This window comes from Rhodnius prolixus, unplaced genomic scaffold (assembly GCF_049639745.1).
Source record: "Rhodnius prolixus isolate KJV_2025 unplaced genomic scaffold, Rpr scaffold_7, whole genome shotgun sequence".
NCBI classification, from domain to species: domain Eukaryota; kingdom Metazoa; phylum Arthropoda; class Insecta; order Hemiptera; family Reduviidae; genus Rhodnius; species Rhodnius prolixus.
This window is the reverse complement of record NW_027411582.1, coordinates 19,949,434-19,966,469: the sequence shown is the minus strand read 5'-3', so window position 1 is coordinate 19,966,469 and position 17,036 is coordinate 19,949,434. Positions and strand designations below refer to the sequence as shown.

The 17,036-nt window shown below is 32.5% G+C and overlaps 1 protein-coding gene and 1 long non-coding RNA gene across 4 annotated transcripts in view; one reads left to right on the top strand and one right to left on the bottom strand.

The window, feature by feature from the left end:
• LOC141447142 (uncharacterized) overlaps nt 1-17,036 on the top strand; it is a 188,989-nt gene that overhangs the window by 149,861 nt on the left and 22,092 nt on the right. The window lies entirely within an intron of this gene.
• Nucleotides 556-5,312, bottom strand: LOC141447153 (uncharacterized). Its single transcript, XR_012454162.1, has 4 exons — nt 4,949-5,312; nt 2,445-2,565; nt 2,270-2,373; nt 556-1,009 (listed from the first exon to the last, which is right to left on the bottom strand). It is a non-coding gene; the product is annotated as an uncharacterized lncRNA (long non-coding RNA).

Below are 17,036 nucleotides of genomic sequence, written 5' to 3'. Positions count from 1 at the left end.
TTTGATCCTGACTTCTTTATTATTATCCACCTTGGCCAAAAGATATATATATTTAAATGGAAAATATTTTTAAGAAAAATAGAAAGGATTGAAGATAAAAAAATCTTTATTAAACTTTTGAATCAAAGTTGAGATTCCCAAGTACAAAAGGATGAAACAGTTTATTGATGAGAGGGGTAAATGTGCCCTCTTACCCAAGAAAGCCAACAACCCTTTCAACAAAGGAGATTCTTTGAAGACATACTATGTTCTAAGATAAGCTTTTATTTCTACTATTCAAACCAGTTTACCAACTCTGGTATATTCACTTACTGAAGCGAGTCATCTATATTTTATAATAATTGGGTATATTTTTTAAAAAAAAATAACGCTTTACTTTTCCTTGTGACAAGAATTACTTGAATATATTTACTTCTTTTGATTTTCACAATCTTACAAAACAACCTATCCAAGCTAAACGGCAGAATCTGTCTTCAACCAATCTTTCTTTGCCTGCAATCCTATCCGATTAACCCCCCCAAAAAAAATAAAGACAATGAAGTCATTTCTCCGCTTCACACAAACTTCATGCACTCCTTGAAATAAAGTTAACCCCTCTCGCCGATTCCTTTAACGAATCCTTTAAATTTGTTTACATAGATATTTGTAGTATTTATACAATTAGAACGATCAGGTAATTCTGTCTAAATGAGTCAAAAACTGGACAAATCGACAATACATGTTGTAAACAAAGTTAACATAAAACTCTTGCATCAATTATAAGTTTATATTGAATAAAATCCAACGTCAATCCGTTACTTTTGGGTATCTAGCAGCCCAGTAAAGTTTTGCCATAGATAATATAACATAACCATCTATGTTAATGGCGTATAATGTAAAATGTAGTGTAGCTCATGATGACATTCGTCAAAGCTAGACAAAGCTGTCCATCGATTTTTACCTTGGTTATACTTGACATAATATCGATTATGCCTATTCCTGTACAGGTAACAGCCAACAAACCTCACACCTATTTAGAGCGTGTACAAAACATGATTTTCAATAAGAACCTTATAACTAATTCTTCTTTACAAAAATAATAATATATTTTAGAAAAAGCCTAAAGAAAAATACATCTTTTAGAATGTAGACTGTCCTGCACGTGTACAATTTACAAAAATTAAGTAATATCATTAAGTAAAATTAAGTAGTAAAATAACAGTAAGTAATAGAATTAAAATCAATACATCCTAAATTACTCGAAAATAAGTAAAATACAGAAAAATAATAATATATAAGAACAGATACATATAATTTAAAGTAAAGAGAACAATAACTCCTTAGATACATCTTATCCTGATTGAATGAACTAGAAATTTTCAGTACCTGAAATTAACATTAATATTCTAGCCTTAGCTGGAGTATTTGAATTGTGTAAAGAAAAATATTATTTATTTTTTATCTGGAGCTTACTTCTAAAAAATTTTCAAATCTGTAAGCATGAATGAAATATTTCTTCTTTACAAAAAGATTTTAATGATTTTTTTATAGCAGGGAGTACATTGGGACTTATGACTAGATACTTTTTGGGTTTGTAAGCTGCAGTTGTACAGACAATAATGGAAAAGAAAATTGGTAGAATAGCAAATCAAACTTCTTTTTAATCTTTATTAAGAAAACTTAAATTTTCTCAATGAAGTTGTTAGATGGACTCAAGACAAAATTTTGTTTGTAGTAAAAATTAATAAAGCTCGCTAATTAGGAATATTATCAAAGGATAGAATTATCTACTCACACTAAAAGAACTAATTATAAGTCAGTAAGCTTTATTAACAGAAATAGAATACTTATTATTACCCAAGAATGAGGTAATAATTCTAAAAAATCTCTGCTGTTCAGAGAGTTTGAGAATGTATAGAGTGTTGATCAAGTGTATAATGAACTAATCTCTAAGATCAAAGTAGTATAAGGAACTTAATCAATAGAAGGGGAGAAGAAGCAAGGCCCTTTTGTACGTCACTTGGACGAAACCATCTTGCCTTGCTTCTATTAACATCATGAGATGTGTGCCCTTAATGAGATGGCAACTCTGTCTTAATTATTAAAAGATTCTCTTGCCTGAAAAACATTGCGATAAACCTTGTAACGGAGTAATTATCTTATCAATTTATTAAAAGTGTCATTTAACAATGTATTGTTATAATTTTACTCCCTTTTCAATAGATAAGGATGTAATGTCTATTACTTCTTTATACAACTTTGAAACAAAAAATATATAATTATAACTCACTTATATCGCCTTATTATCTTTAAACTCTTCTCCAAACTATTCCTATTTTTAATCCAATTCGAATCAACTTGTGATGGTACACATATTTACTCTTCCATAGGCATCTACAAAAATTCCATGCTTATTAAAGTCAGAACTTCTTTCAGTACTGCACATGCTTCCACCTCATTGTTACCTGAAGGCCTGGTAGTTCACTTGTTTGCGCGATTATCTTAACAACAATCTCTTTACAACGTATTTTTTAGAGCATATATTCAATTAACTTAGTTTATAATCTGCTTCAGTATCTTCTGCTTCTACAAAAACAATCAAAACTACTCTAATAAAAACTAAGAAATTATTCGCTAAATAAATATACAGGGTGTTCAGCATAAGACTACGGTAACTTCGGGAGGCGATTCTGGGCATCATTTGCAACAAAAAATTCCATATAAACTATGGCTTGATTCGGCTCCGTTTTATAGATATTTTTAATTTTATGCTTTTTCAAGGTACTACTACTTTTTAGCCAAAAGTTGTCTATATTTCTCAAACTATTAAAGCTACAGCTATTTTAATACGCTCATTAGAAAGAAGGTTAAATTTCCTTTTAAATAAGCTAATTTTTATTCCAAAATAATAGTATTAAGTATTTTATTTTGTGGCCCAAACATAAGAAATAGCAAGTTTCTAAATTTTTCCAAAAACTTTGACTTCATTTTTCTCAAAAACATTTTATATGAAAAAACCGTGCACTATTCAGGAAAAACATCTACATACGATCACCTTTCGAACGGTGTACAATAATTGGGGTTATGTTAAAAATTGATGCAGAAATCTGTGATTAATAGCATAAAAGTAGGCTTCAAAACAGCGTCGGCATTATGAAAGGAATTCACCTACCAAAAGAATATAACTGACCAGAATCATCAAATCCAGTACGATTTTTTGCAAACGTGTAATTTAATAATTTATTTATTTAAGAACTATATTCAAAAATATAAAATTTACATTATAAATAGTAAAATAAAATAAAAAGAAGAAAAATGAATATGATGTTAAATGAGTCTTAGGTACCAATTTCGAAAGAAAGGATTTTCGTTTAACGAGTTTAGATCTGTGTGTTGTTCTTTAGTTAATTAAAGAAATATGCCAAATAATGTGAATAAATCACAGATTTTCTTGAACTACTCAATAAACTTTTGGAATTAACAGGTTGTGAAGAGCTAATGAATTAAGTCGAGAACTTACTTATCGTTCTAATCTCCAAGTTAAAAACTGACATGTTTTATCCTAATACGGCTTATAAAAACAAATAAATACAACAAGCAGAAAAGATAGTTTAAAGTACATTTTCATTAGATATTTAGTTGTCATTTTGCTATCATTATGCCAACGTATTCGAATATTGAATATCGCGATATGTTATACATCTACGGTTTCGTAGATGGGAACAGTGGAGAAGCTAGGCGGGAGTATTCGAGATGTTTTCCTGATAGGGTGTTCCAAACGCTAAGACGATCGTGGAGGTGTACTGGCGGTCCGGTGAAGTATTCCATCCACTATTATTTAATTTGGGGATCAGAGCGAGTAATAAGTTCTTGGCTTAGTACTGGATTTGATGATTCTGGTCAGTTATATTCTTATGGTAGGTGAATTCCTTTCATAATGCCGACGCTGTTTTGAGGCCTACTTTTTTGCTATTAATCACAGATTTCTGCATCAATTTTTAACATAACCGTAATGTATTGTATACTGTTCGAAAGGTGATCGTATGTAGATGTTTTTCCTGAATAGTGCACGGTTTTTTCATATAAAATGTTTTTGAGAAAAATGAAGTCAAAGTTTTTGGAAAAATTTAGAAACTTGCTATTTCTTATGTTTGGGCCACAAAGTAAAATACTTAATATTATTATTTTGGAATACAAATTATCTTATTTAAAAGGAAATTTAACCTCCTTTCTAATGAGCTTATTAAAATAGCTGTAGCTTTAATAGTTCGAGAAATATAGACAACGTTTTGCTAAAAAGTAGTAACACCTTGAAAAAACATAAAATTAAAAATATCTATAAAACGGAGCAGAATCGAGCCATAGTTTATATGGAATTTTTTGTTGCAAATGATGCCCAGAATCGCTTCCCGAAGTTACCGTAGTCTTATGCTGAACACCCTGTATGTTACATACTCTCAAAAAGTTTAAGAAAATATTCATTTACGTAATTGTAAAATACCACAATATTTTTTCTTAAAACATCAGGGAAACTTTGTTGTTTCTTTTTAATCCCTGAATTTAAACATGCAGACATATTGTTTATTTGAGAAAATCAGCTGATTTTCCATATACTTCGGCCACAAGAGATATAACAAGTCTGCACTGTTTTCCCCCTTAATCTTAACCAAATATTTAAATATAGTAATATATCTATCTATCTACGTCTATTTCCCCATCTTTTTTTTTTAGTTGTTTCTTGCTTTTGTTGATGTACCCATTTCAATGGAATGCATTCCATACATTTAATGGATATTGCATGTCATAGGATTATTTCAGTGAGCCAGAAAAACACAGGTTTCTACATATAATGAAGAGACATTCTACAAGCTTGAAGAGTTTTTAATCAACGATAGTTATTTTAGATAAATATTATAAGAAAATAAAATTATACTTTTATGAAAGCAAAATTATATCCAATATTGCGTACCTGCTGTCAAGTTAGGATTGGCTGTAGGCTACATTGAAACTATAGTTGACTAGCAAAGTTTTGTTTTGAGACTTTTATGCACTTTCCTTGCTGGAGACGATTTTTAACTGTAAAAATTGATGCGTCTATTCACAATATTTTGTCATCCTCAAGCAGAATGTTTCCAGTACAGTTGGTTTTTGAAGGTTAGTTTAAGAGGGACCTGAGGAATTTTATTGTTCATGTTGATAGAATTGTAATAACATTATTATATTAGAGAATTTATCTGGCTAGCGATTAATTATTATCAGTCTGTTAGACGGGCAAACTATAGCGGGAAACCTCATTTTCTATGCAACAATTTCATGCTTGGAGAGTTTGGAAATTCAGCAACTGTGGGTGCGCCCATTAATACTGTCGTAAGACTTATGGGCTGTAGTGAAATGAAAATACAGGTAGGTTGTGGGAAGAATATTTCTTAATTCACATCATTGTGATTTTTTGCGACGTTAACGAAACGTTAGAGGAGATTTTACTTTTTGGGAATTACTATATATTTCATTCTTTGTAGGGTTGTTTTTAGTTTTATATAGTATTGCTTTAAAACAGATTTGTTTAAATCGTTTCACTTCCACTTAAGCAGGAACATTCTGCACCCCGATTCGGTATGCAAACCTCTTCTTTAAAGCTTAATTTCACCCAAGAAATAATAATTCAAATAATGGCAAGAACAAACGAGTAAGTAGATAGATCAGGCTAACTAAGCAACTGTACTACGCTAATGAGAAAATATGTAGGAAAAAGTAATACAACTTGAAGAACTTCAAGAGCGTCATAAATTTTGACGGATTTCTGAAGTCTTTTAAATTACTTCTGAACTCTGCTTTTCACTGCCAAAGTAAAAAACCCTACTTTAACCAAAAACTATCTCTCATTGGTTAAAACAGAACTGGTTAAGACCCAAGATAGATTAAGATTAAGATAGTAGATGGGACGGGACCTATGCCCCAAGGCACCGCAGCCACAGAAGACTTATTGTGCCAGTCCCTTCTTAGTTCTAGTAGGCGAACCCTCCCCTCCTAAAGAGGTCAAGGTCTTTCCCTACTAGTTCTTTTTGCGCTACTATCTCCTTCGGCCTCAACGTTCCAAAGGTTTCATAGCGCAAACGTTCGATTGCAACGCAATCGAACAACAGGTGAGAGGCCGTTTCCTCCTCTTCCTGACATAATCTGCACAACGGCTCCGAGCTGATAAGCCCCACCTTGCGCAGATGCTTCTTGAACCTACCGTGCCCCGTGAATAGGCCTGTAATCAGAGTAATCTGATTTCTGCCCAAACACAGGGTCTCTTTGGATCTTTGCTTACACAGCCAAGGCATCAAGGTCTTGCTGTGTTTAACCCCAGGACACATCACCCAGTTCTTTTCGTGCTCCCTCCAGATCCAATCTCTGAGAGCCGCGCGAACCGAACCCCTGGTGATCCCCAGGACAGGCTCTGGACCGATGAAAGGAGTGTTAGCCCCATTCCTGGCCAGATAATCAGCTTTTTCATTCCCTTCAATACCCACATGACCCGGCACCCATTCCAACCGAACTTTGTTGTGCCGCGCCAGTAGTTCTAGGGCCTTCCTGCATTCCCAGACCAGGGAAGAGGTGATTCTGAAGGATACGAGAGCCTTCAGTGCAGCCTGGCTGTCCGAAAAGATGCGAATCTCCCTATTTCTAGGTTCCATCCGCAGGTTTTCCTCAGCGCTGTTCAAGACCCAAAATCCCACACAATTAGAATTTTGAGTTTCCTCTTCTCTCAGTTTACCTGAGTTTAGCCCTGGTATGTACTGAATGTCACCTCTTCCGAGCCCTCTAAAATTTACGGATCATTTGGCGAGAATGAAAGTTTGTTGACTCGGAAGTTAGCTAATGGTATCAGGTGGGCATGTTGGCTAATGAATTGGCTATAGAAAATGATGGCCTACATTCCAAAGAAAGGCGTTTGTAAACAAACCATTTTTACACTTTTGTCGTATAAAAAAAAAAGCATATTGTCTCATTGAACGGTGTACCTTTACAAAATATAGACAATCTCAACAATTGTAAAGCGTATCTGTCTATTGTCAGAGAATATATACAAGATATTATTGTTATCAATTAGATAATACCGATTTGTCATAGTCATATACATAGTATACTTGTATGATGTATCACTAGCATACAACCATTTCACCCTTCTAATGCCTCCATTTGTCAACCTGAGGTATACAGACTATGTTGGAATTAATCATGCGAATAATCCGAAAATCGAACAGTAAATATTTCGAATTTTATGCGCCTATAGTGTCTTGAGTATTATTTTTGTTGATTGTGACTACAATTAGCACAAATTGATTTCATATTTATATTATACAAGGAGTCCATTTTAAGACGGCTCAAATGCATTTCATGCTTAAACGGTTGATCTGAGCGAAAAATTGTAGAGAAAAAAATTGTTGCCCGTCACCTCTATTTTCAAAATATGTGACTTGATTTTAGATTCCTGCCCGCTGACGCGCGACCAAAAGTGAGGGTTCGCAGTTGACCCCCATTTTCATATACACAGTTTTAAAGAGTACAAAAAGTTATGAAAGAAACCGGAAACCGCAATTCGATATCTTCAAAATTGAAGGTGCCTCTTCTGGCTCACAAGCCAGGTTAGCCAGGAGGTTATCAACTGCTCTCTGTATCTGAGGAGGCACCTTTGAAGGAACAGTACATGCTTCACGAGTTGAGTAAAGTGCATTATTTGATAAATTAAGGAATAAGTTTGATCCTTTACATGAAAGATATTGATCACTTAAATATGTGGCAGGAGGTTTCCAATTTGTTTGGTAATTAAACGCAACTCTCCCAAAATTGCCAAATAATTATTAATCCTTCTTGTTTGTAACAGATGTAAAAATAATTTTTAGCCATTTTGAGTATGCTTGAGAACATCTAAAGCTCTTAACATTTGATTTTTCTTGAGAAAAATCACTCGGAAAACGACATTTCTCGATATTAAGAGAAATACTAGCTTTAATGCCTTGGCAATATTTTTAGTAGAAAGGGAATGAAAGAATACATAAAAATGACCTATCGCGTGCTCTTCTTTCTCTTTGATAACAAGTTAAAAAATTGAAATATGATTAATAAATACCAGATTTTGAAATGGCCTAGCACCTTTAATTTTGAAGATATCGAATTGCGGTTTCCGGTTTCTTTCATAACTTTTTATACTCTTTAAAACTGTGTATATGAAAATGGGGATCAACTGCGCGAACCTTCACTTTTGGTCGCGCGTCAGCCGCGTATGCGGGCAGGAATCTAAAATCAAGTCACATATTCTGAAACTAGAGGTGGCGGGCAACAAATTTTTCCTCTACCATTTTTCGCTCAGATCAACCGTTTAAGCATGAAATGCATTTGAGCCGTCTTAAAATGAACACCCTGTATGCATACACTCATGCACTCAGAAGGAATCTATCACAATATATATCAGAATCTATGTAGCTACCCTCAATCTATGGCCACCATCTTTAACCACCGACTATCAACGATCGTTCGTCAAAATTCTTTCCCTAATCTTCTAATCAACTACATCATTTTCATACTTCTACCTCAACATATTATTTTCATTTTCTTCGGATTTGATAGGAATATGATTAATACGAGAATTGGCTGGGCCCTTTCTAACGTTGACGTTGAATCACAGGACTATCTGAATACATTCTTCTTCAGCCAGAAGAAAAACATGCTACTTCTTTTCTTATCTGTGAGGGACACTTTGGCATTTTTTTTATAACCTTCAACATACTTTAGGTATAGGTTTCCTACAATTAGGCTTTTCCAATTGTACCTTAGCGCAGCCTTTTTGATTTGAAATATATTTCCAGAAAAATGATAATTTTTTTTTAAATTTCAGAAACAAATGTATCAATGATTAATGTAAGTCATTATTTATTAGATGTCGCAGACCCTTATGCTGGCTAGTTCAGATTCAAAATGTGAAGGAAAAGTTAATGCAGTAAAATTACTTAAATTTTTATAACTAATTATGTTGATATTACTCACCTTTTAATTATTATATCAAAAAACTTAAAATGAATGAAATGGCCAGCATAAGGGTCTGCGACATCTAATAAATTCAAAAAAAATTTATAAAAAGTTAATGCAGTAAAATTACATTGTTAATGTAAGGTACAAAAATAATGTAAAAGTTAATGTAGTATCTATACATGCATGTTAAAGTAGAAAAAAACATTAGATATTACAGTCAATCTAAGTTAAATGGTGTTCAAAACATATATTTTGTAGATTAAAATGGCCAGCATAAGGGTCTGTGAAACATCTAATACATTCTAAAAAATTTAATAAAAAGTTAATGCAGTAAAATTACTTAAATAATATCAATGAAGTATGAATGAAATGTTGGTTACCTGCTGATTTGTGTGCATTTTGGCGTTTAATCAACCCTTATACTTAACATTTTAAACTGTAAGTTTTTGTTAAGGAGATTTTTGTACCTTTTGGATAGATTTTTCTTTTTGTCTATTATTTGGGTGGGGCAAACTCCCCTCCTTATGAGGCATAGCGTCGAGACTTTTAAAATACAAGTCTGAACAAAATTTCGATTCGAATGACACTTCATTCATGAAAATCAGTTCACGTCTCGATAATTTGAAACGATTGCTATACTTCCTCTTAACAAGTGTAAGAGCAGAATGTCGTTTTAATGTTACGTAGGGAAGCCATAATCCTATGATCCTATCAAATTTTATCAAAATCGGGCCAAGATTTACAGAGAAAGAAATACCTTTTTTTGTAAACTGCGTAGCGCCTAAACGCGTGAACCGATTTTCATAAATGAAGTGTCATTCGATTCGGAATTTTATGTAGATGTGCCTTTTGGGGGTCTCGATTTACTGAGAAGTTAGAAATAATAATTTTGGAGGGGCCTTACATAAAGGGGGCTAACTCCTCTCCCATTCGATGTACAGCGTCGAGACCCCCCAAAAGGCACATCTACATAAAATTCCGAATCGAATGACACCTCATTCATGAAAATCGGTTCACGCGTTTAGGCGCTACGCAGTTTACAAAAAAGGTAACAACAACAACAACAACAAGAACAACAACCATTTTTGAAAATGCCGTTTTTGCTCATTTTAAGCAACTTTTTTCTCGAAATCTATTATATCTATGTTGTTGCAAAAAAATTACAGTTATAAAGGAGGGTTTGCCCTACACTTTAAAGAAAATTTGGTAATTTTTTTTTTTATAGAAAAAGAGAAAAAAATTGTCAAAATTGGGTATTTTTCAACGTTATGCTTTTTCGTGCAGTTTTTGATGATCAACCCTTATACAACTGTCCTACCGGACAGTTTTAATGATTAAAACTAGCATTATAGGCATTCAATTTTTCATATACTACAGCTCAATGTTTTCTCGTTTTTTGATAGGTTTTTCCAGAACCAATTTTTATAATATATAAATTGTTTATAATTTGGGCATCGATTTTAAAATCCTGTAAACTGCATTAACGACAAAACAATATATTTTATTTACCCTAAATATAGGGTTGGCAAATAAGTTCGTTCGGTTTTTGAGGGTGGAATAAATAACCATTTTTTTGATACACAGAATAAATTTTAATCAATTATCCTTAACAAAAACTTACAGTTTCAAATGTTAAGTATAAGGGTTGATTAAACGCCAAAAGGTACACAAATCAGCGTGTACCCAACATTTCATTAATACTTCATTAATAGTCAAGTAATTCTACTGCATTAATTTTCATTAATAAGTTATTTTTTAGAATTTATTAGATGTCACAGACCCTTATGCTGGCCATTTTCGTCTACAAAATATAATATGTTCAAGTAGCACTGTAGATTGACTGTAATATCTAGTTATTTATAATAAACTATTAATTACAGGTTAAAAAGAAAAACGTTACAAAAAATAAAAAAAAAATATGAGGCTAAAAAATTCAAAACTTTTTTTTATAAAAAACTTACATTAATGATTTTATTTCATTTATTTATTTTTATTTTTAAATAAAAATCGTCGGTTTAAGTTCATTCTTCGATTAAAGTAATTGTTATTTTATGTAGTAGTCAAACGTTTATAATAATAGGTAATGATAGTTGCGTCTAGTGCTTCAGAGAGTGAACATCACATGTTTTGTCTCTGTGTAATTTGTGAATTTTATAGTGGTTATACTCTGAATTTTGAATTGAATTTTTGACAAGTGTTTGTTTTAAAAGTGTGAAAACTATATACAAAATTTCAGACAAATCTACCGAGCAGCTTTTTAGTAATTAATTAAAATAATTATTAAATCTATAAAGAGTTGTGTTTCTATCTGGGCAAAGGTTGTTAAATTATTTGCTATAGTTTATACCAAGAGAAGAGAGTTGAGAGAGAATAGCGCTCAGGAGAGAAGAGAGGAGGCAATAATACTGTGAGTACCCCTTCCACTTTACCTTCTTGACCATGCCTAGTGACAGAGAGCGTACTAGTAGCGCTTCTAGTGGGGCACTGTCGAACCCTGCAATTGGTGCGGTTGACTCAAGTAGCGTAATTATCTCTAAGCTGGATTCGCTGGCTAGCGATATAGCCGCGAGTAGAAGAGAGCAGGCTTCTCTATCAGCCGAAATAAAGGACTTGAAAAATGATCTTAAAAAAGTATCAGAAAAATTAGCCAAAGAACTGCAAATATGTAAACGGAAAATTTCTAGGCTAATGGAGGAAAATAAAAAGATTAAAGAGCAGATTACCTCCTTAAATAGAGAAATCTCTTTCTCCTCTCAAACCCCTTTTCTCTTCAATGTAAAGATTGATAATTATCCTGTTGCAGTTGATGAAAATTTATTTTTGATTGTCAAGAAAATTTCTGAATCTATAGGTATGGAAATCAGAGAGGAAATGATAGATTATATTTACCGTCGGAATTTTGGGAAGAAGACTGTTCCGTCTATTATAATTAAATTTTTGCATGTATCAGTAAAAACTAAATTCATTATAAACGCAAAAAGAAATAAAGATAGACTTTACCCTGAAGATCCGAGTAGAAATATTTATGTAAATGAATTACTCTCTTCGTTTAATTATAAATTATTTACCATGGCTATAGATTACAAGAGACAGGGTTTCGTAGAGTCAGCTTGGCATAGGAATGGTGTAATTCTCATTAAAAAGAAGGCAAATGAGAGGCCTAAAGCTATACGGTGTAAAGAAGATTTACAGGCTCTGAACCCTGCTATATCGGCTATATTTTCTTCAGATGATGAGGATCTGGATCCCCCTCTTGAATCTGATGCGTCCACATCTTCTGTAGGTTCCAAACGGAGGAGAGGGGAACACAAACTGGGGCGATCTCCATCTATCACTAGTTTTTTATCCCGGAAGCACAAATAAGTTCATCTACTACTTCCTCTGCACATGGATGTTTATTAGAGACTATTTCATTTAATGTTCACCAGAATCAAGACAATTTTCACTCATTAGTTAACCGAAAATTCCCCCAAATTCTATTTTGGAATGTCCAAGGGTACAATAATCTATGTGAGAATATTGGTCACTTTGAGAATTATGATATAATCTGCTGTTCTGAGACTTGGCACCTAAATGAAATTAAGAAATCTCCTTCGAAAAGTTTTGATTTGGCAGCATCATCCTTGGCTATCAGAGAGAAATCCAGAGGAAGAGGAAGTGGCGGTCTACTGATCTTCGTTAAAAGTGATGTGTTTAAAGTTCGTGTTGTTGAGTCGTGTCATTGGTGGTTGATTTTAGAGCTTAAAAGTGAGGTTGTTTCTTTTCTGCTAATTTTTGTCTATTTCAAACCCTCATTAGATATATCTGTTCTCTTAGATTTATTTGACATCTCAGTTAAGAATTTATTAAGTAATAATAGAAAACTATGTGTATTGGGGGGTGACTTTAACTCAAGGGTTGGTATTATGGACAATTTTGATGGAATCTATGACTATTCTAATCTTAATGATGTACATGATAGTTTAGATGAATATTGTAATCAGAGAGGTCGTCTGCTAATTCAATTTATGCATGATAATTCTTTTATTCTTATAAATGGTAGATCTTATAGCGATCATCCGGCGCAATTTACCTTCGTTTCTCATTTAGGAAAAAGTATTAATGATTTGATCTGGTGTAATAACGCTAACATGGATGATATATATGATTTAAAAATAATAACATCTCTATGTCTGATCATTTCCCTGTTTTATTGCAGCTTAACTTTGATTATCAACACTCCACCTGTAATTTTTCTAATTCTATTGCTAACAAGGTTGATGTCTGTAGATGGGATAGCAACAAATCTGTCCTCTATAAAGAATTTATGATGTACTCAGATAAAGTCTCAAGTCTTAGTAAATCATCCGATATTATGTTTGAAAATTTTCTAAACACTTTAACTTATGCTGCAACTTGTCTTGGGTTGAAACATGAAAAAATTGTTTATAACAAGTCAAATTATTCATCTAATAAGCCTTGGTATGATTTAGAGCTTAAAACTTCAAAAAAATTAGTTAAGCAACAGTTAACTATATGCAGGCGAAATGGTTTTTTGGATTTAGACTACAAAATGTATGTTTTGTTAAAGAATAAGTACAAAAAGTTAATTAAAGATAAAAAGAATAACTATGACAAATCAATATTAGATGATTTTTCCAATGTTAAAGATCCTAAGGCTTTTTGGTCAGTAGTCAGAAAATTTAAAACAAAAAGAAATAATTCGAACTTAGTCTCTCTGCAAGATTGGGAAAAATTCTATACTGATATCTATCAACCATGCCCTACCATTGAGGGCTCTTATTTTGGCGTTTCTTTGCCTATTCTGGATGAGCCAATTGATTTCAATGAAATTATTTTGAGTTTATCAAAATGTAAATCAAACTCTGCTCCTGGTCAGGACGGTTTTTCTTTTGAGTTTCTGAAATTTCTTCCACAAAACTGGCTACTTTATTTGCAAGTTCTATTTAATAATATTCTAGAAACTGAATGTATTCCTAAACTTTGGTCGAGAATTTCTCTTTGTATGCTCCACAAGAAAGGTGATAGGCATGATCCTGCAAATTATAGGGGGATAGCTCTGGCTAATTGCACTTTAAAGGTTTTTACTCAAATTTTGTTAAATCGTTTGATTATCTGGGAATCAGAATTTAAAATTTTGCCGGAGTCTCAGTCAGGGTTCAGAAGCGGTCGTGGTTGTCTTGACAACATTTTTACTCTGTCCTCTGTAATACATCTCCACCTCCGTTTGAAGAAAAGGATTGTTTACGCTTGTTTTGTGGATTTTAAACGGGCATTCGACTCCGTTAAACATCATCTTCTTTGGTCTAAATTGTTCTTGATGGGAGTAAGTCCAAAGCTCATCAGAATCTTAAAAAATCTGTATGGAAATGCTGTTTTAAATGTAAGGGTAGGATCTAATCTATCCTCTGATATTTTAATGACTGAAGGGGTCTTGCAAGGGGAAATCCTCTCACCGTTCCTGTTTATTCTGTTTCTGTCTGATTTAGAAAACTTCCTCAAGGAAAGAGCGGGAGTTCCCGGTTTGAATATTGATGGCCTTAACGAATTATTGGTTCTTGTGTATGCAGACGACCTTATTATTCTGTCTGACACATATGTTGGAATGAAAAGAAATTTAAAGGCGCTGGAGGAATATTGTCATTTGAATTCCCTAAAAGTAAACCCAGCTAAAACTAAAATTATAAAATTTCATAGAGGGCGCACAACTCTTTCGGAAAAATTTTTCTATGAAAACACAGAAATCGTTTTGACGAATAAATACGTCTATCTAGGCGTGCAGTTTTCTTCCTCATCCATGTTTCTCTCAGCAACAGAATACTCAAGGTTTAATATTGCTGCTGGTACCGTAAACAATATTCTGGCGAAAGTCAGGAGTAACTCATGGTCCAGTAATGTAGCTCTGTTTAATTCAATTGCCCGTTCCACATTGCTCTATTCAGTTCAAATCTGGGGACTAAGGTATTTAGACCGTTTAGAATATGCCCAAACAAATTTTTATAAACATCTTTTTCATCTATTAAAATCTACTCCGTACTATATAATACTGTTGGAAACTGGATTACCTCATATAGCCACCACTGTTTTTAAGCTTACGTTGAAATGGTTATGTAAAATATTGGAAATGGATCGATCCAGATTACCCCGTATTTGTTACGATAGGCTGTTACACCTCGATTCCTCATCGTCTAATAACATCAAGTTCAACTGGGTAACCCAAGTTAAGGAATTTTTTATAAATGTCGGTTATAACCATCTTTGGGAAATGCAGGATCCATATGTAATCCGTGAAAATCTAAATGCAATGTTGTCAACCTTTGAAGCCAATTTACACAATACTGATGTAGCCAGATTATACTCCTCAAATTATAGCATTTATTACAGAAATATTCCTTTAAATACCTCGGATGTTCAAAATTATCTTCTACTTTCTCTACCATTTCCTGTAACTAGCATATTGTTTCAACTTAGAACTTGCAGTAATTTCTCCATTAAAATCATCCATAAAGCAATAGCCTACTTAATAAATCCTAACCTGCTCTGTACTCTTTGTAATCTCCATGAAAATGAAGACTTATTTCATTTGATTATTACCTGTCCGATTTATGAATTTATTAGATTAAAATATCTACCCCAATTATCTATCCCAACCATAAATAGCAGAGAGGAACAACTTTTTCATTTATTATCACCTTTATCAAAATCTGACTGCCTTAATATTTACAATTATATAATAAATGTAGTAATGCTGCGCTCATCCTTACTCAATGACTAAAGTAATAAGGTGCTGTTATAATATTTAAGTTTTAATTTAATTTAGAAGTTTAATTCTCATTTTTTATTTTTTTTTATTTTTATATTATGTGATTTATTATTATTTTATTATTATTTTTTGTTTAAGTTCTATTTAATTTTGTTTCTTTTAATATTGTTTTTAAAAAGTTGGTTTATGCAACTCCTTCTGTACACCTATCTGGTTAAAACAGAATAAATAAAAAAAAAAAAAAAAAAAATAATAATAGGTAATAATTATCTGGCTTTATCGCAAATAATATAGTTTTCTTCAATTACATTCTCAATCTAGATATTCATCCCACAATGTTGTATATATGTAATATCGGTAAGACGAATTCAAGACAGTAGCCTACTCTAACTTTGTATTTTTCTACTTTAACATGCTTGTTCATATATATGTAGATATGCATATTTTTAGGACAGCTAATTATTCCAGCATTTTACTATAAGTAAAATTAGGGGGACTAAATTAAATTACAATTGAGAAATGAATAATTGTTGTTGAATAATCTACTTGTTATTAACTGTGTGTTATTTGTGCTCACGAATATTTCGGTAAGACGAATTCAAGACAGTAGCCTACTCTAACATTGTCTTGTTCTACTTTAACATGCATGTACATATATATGTGATTTATCATAATTATAACAAAAAATATTATAAATGAAGTGGCCAGCATAAGGGTCTGTGACATCTAATAAATTCTAAAAAATAACTTATTAATGAAAATTAATGCAGTAGAATTACTTGACTATTAATGAAGTATTAATGAAATGTTGGGTACACGCTGATTTGTGTACCTTTTGGCGTTTAATCAACCCTTATACTTAACATTTGAAACTGTAAGTTTTTGTTAAGGAGATTTTTGTACCTTTTGGACAGATTTTCCTTTTTGTCTATTTTACAAAGTTACATATCTTCTTTACAGATTTTTTTAAAATTTGGAATAAGCAATTCTATCATTATAATCTGATAAGGTGTTAAGTCGGAACCGTAACTACCACTGGAGAGATCTTTTTAAAGAATGATTATGGTTGCGTTCCCCCAAACCATCCTCAATAACAATTTTTTTGAAAAAGCGTTTTGAATAACATACGAAGGTATTTATACGTAAATAGCAAAATTAAACTGCGATTTCAGTACTTCCTTTTAAGGAGTAAGAAAAATAAACTACGATTGCAGTACTTCTCCCTAAAAGGCAAAGAGGCAAAGATTTTTTAATCGAACGACAATTCATTGATTTAAAT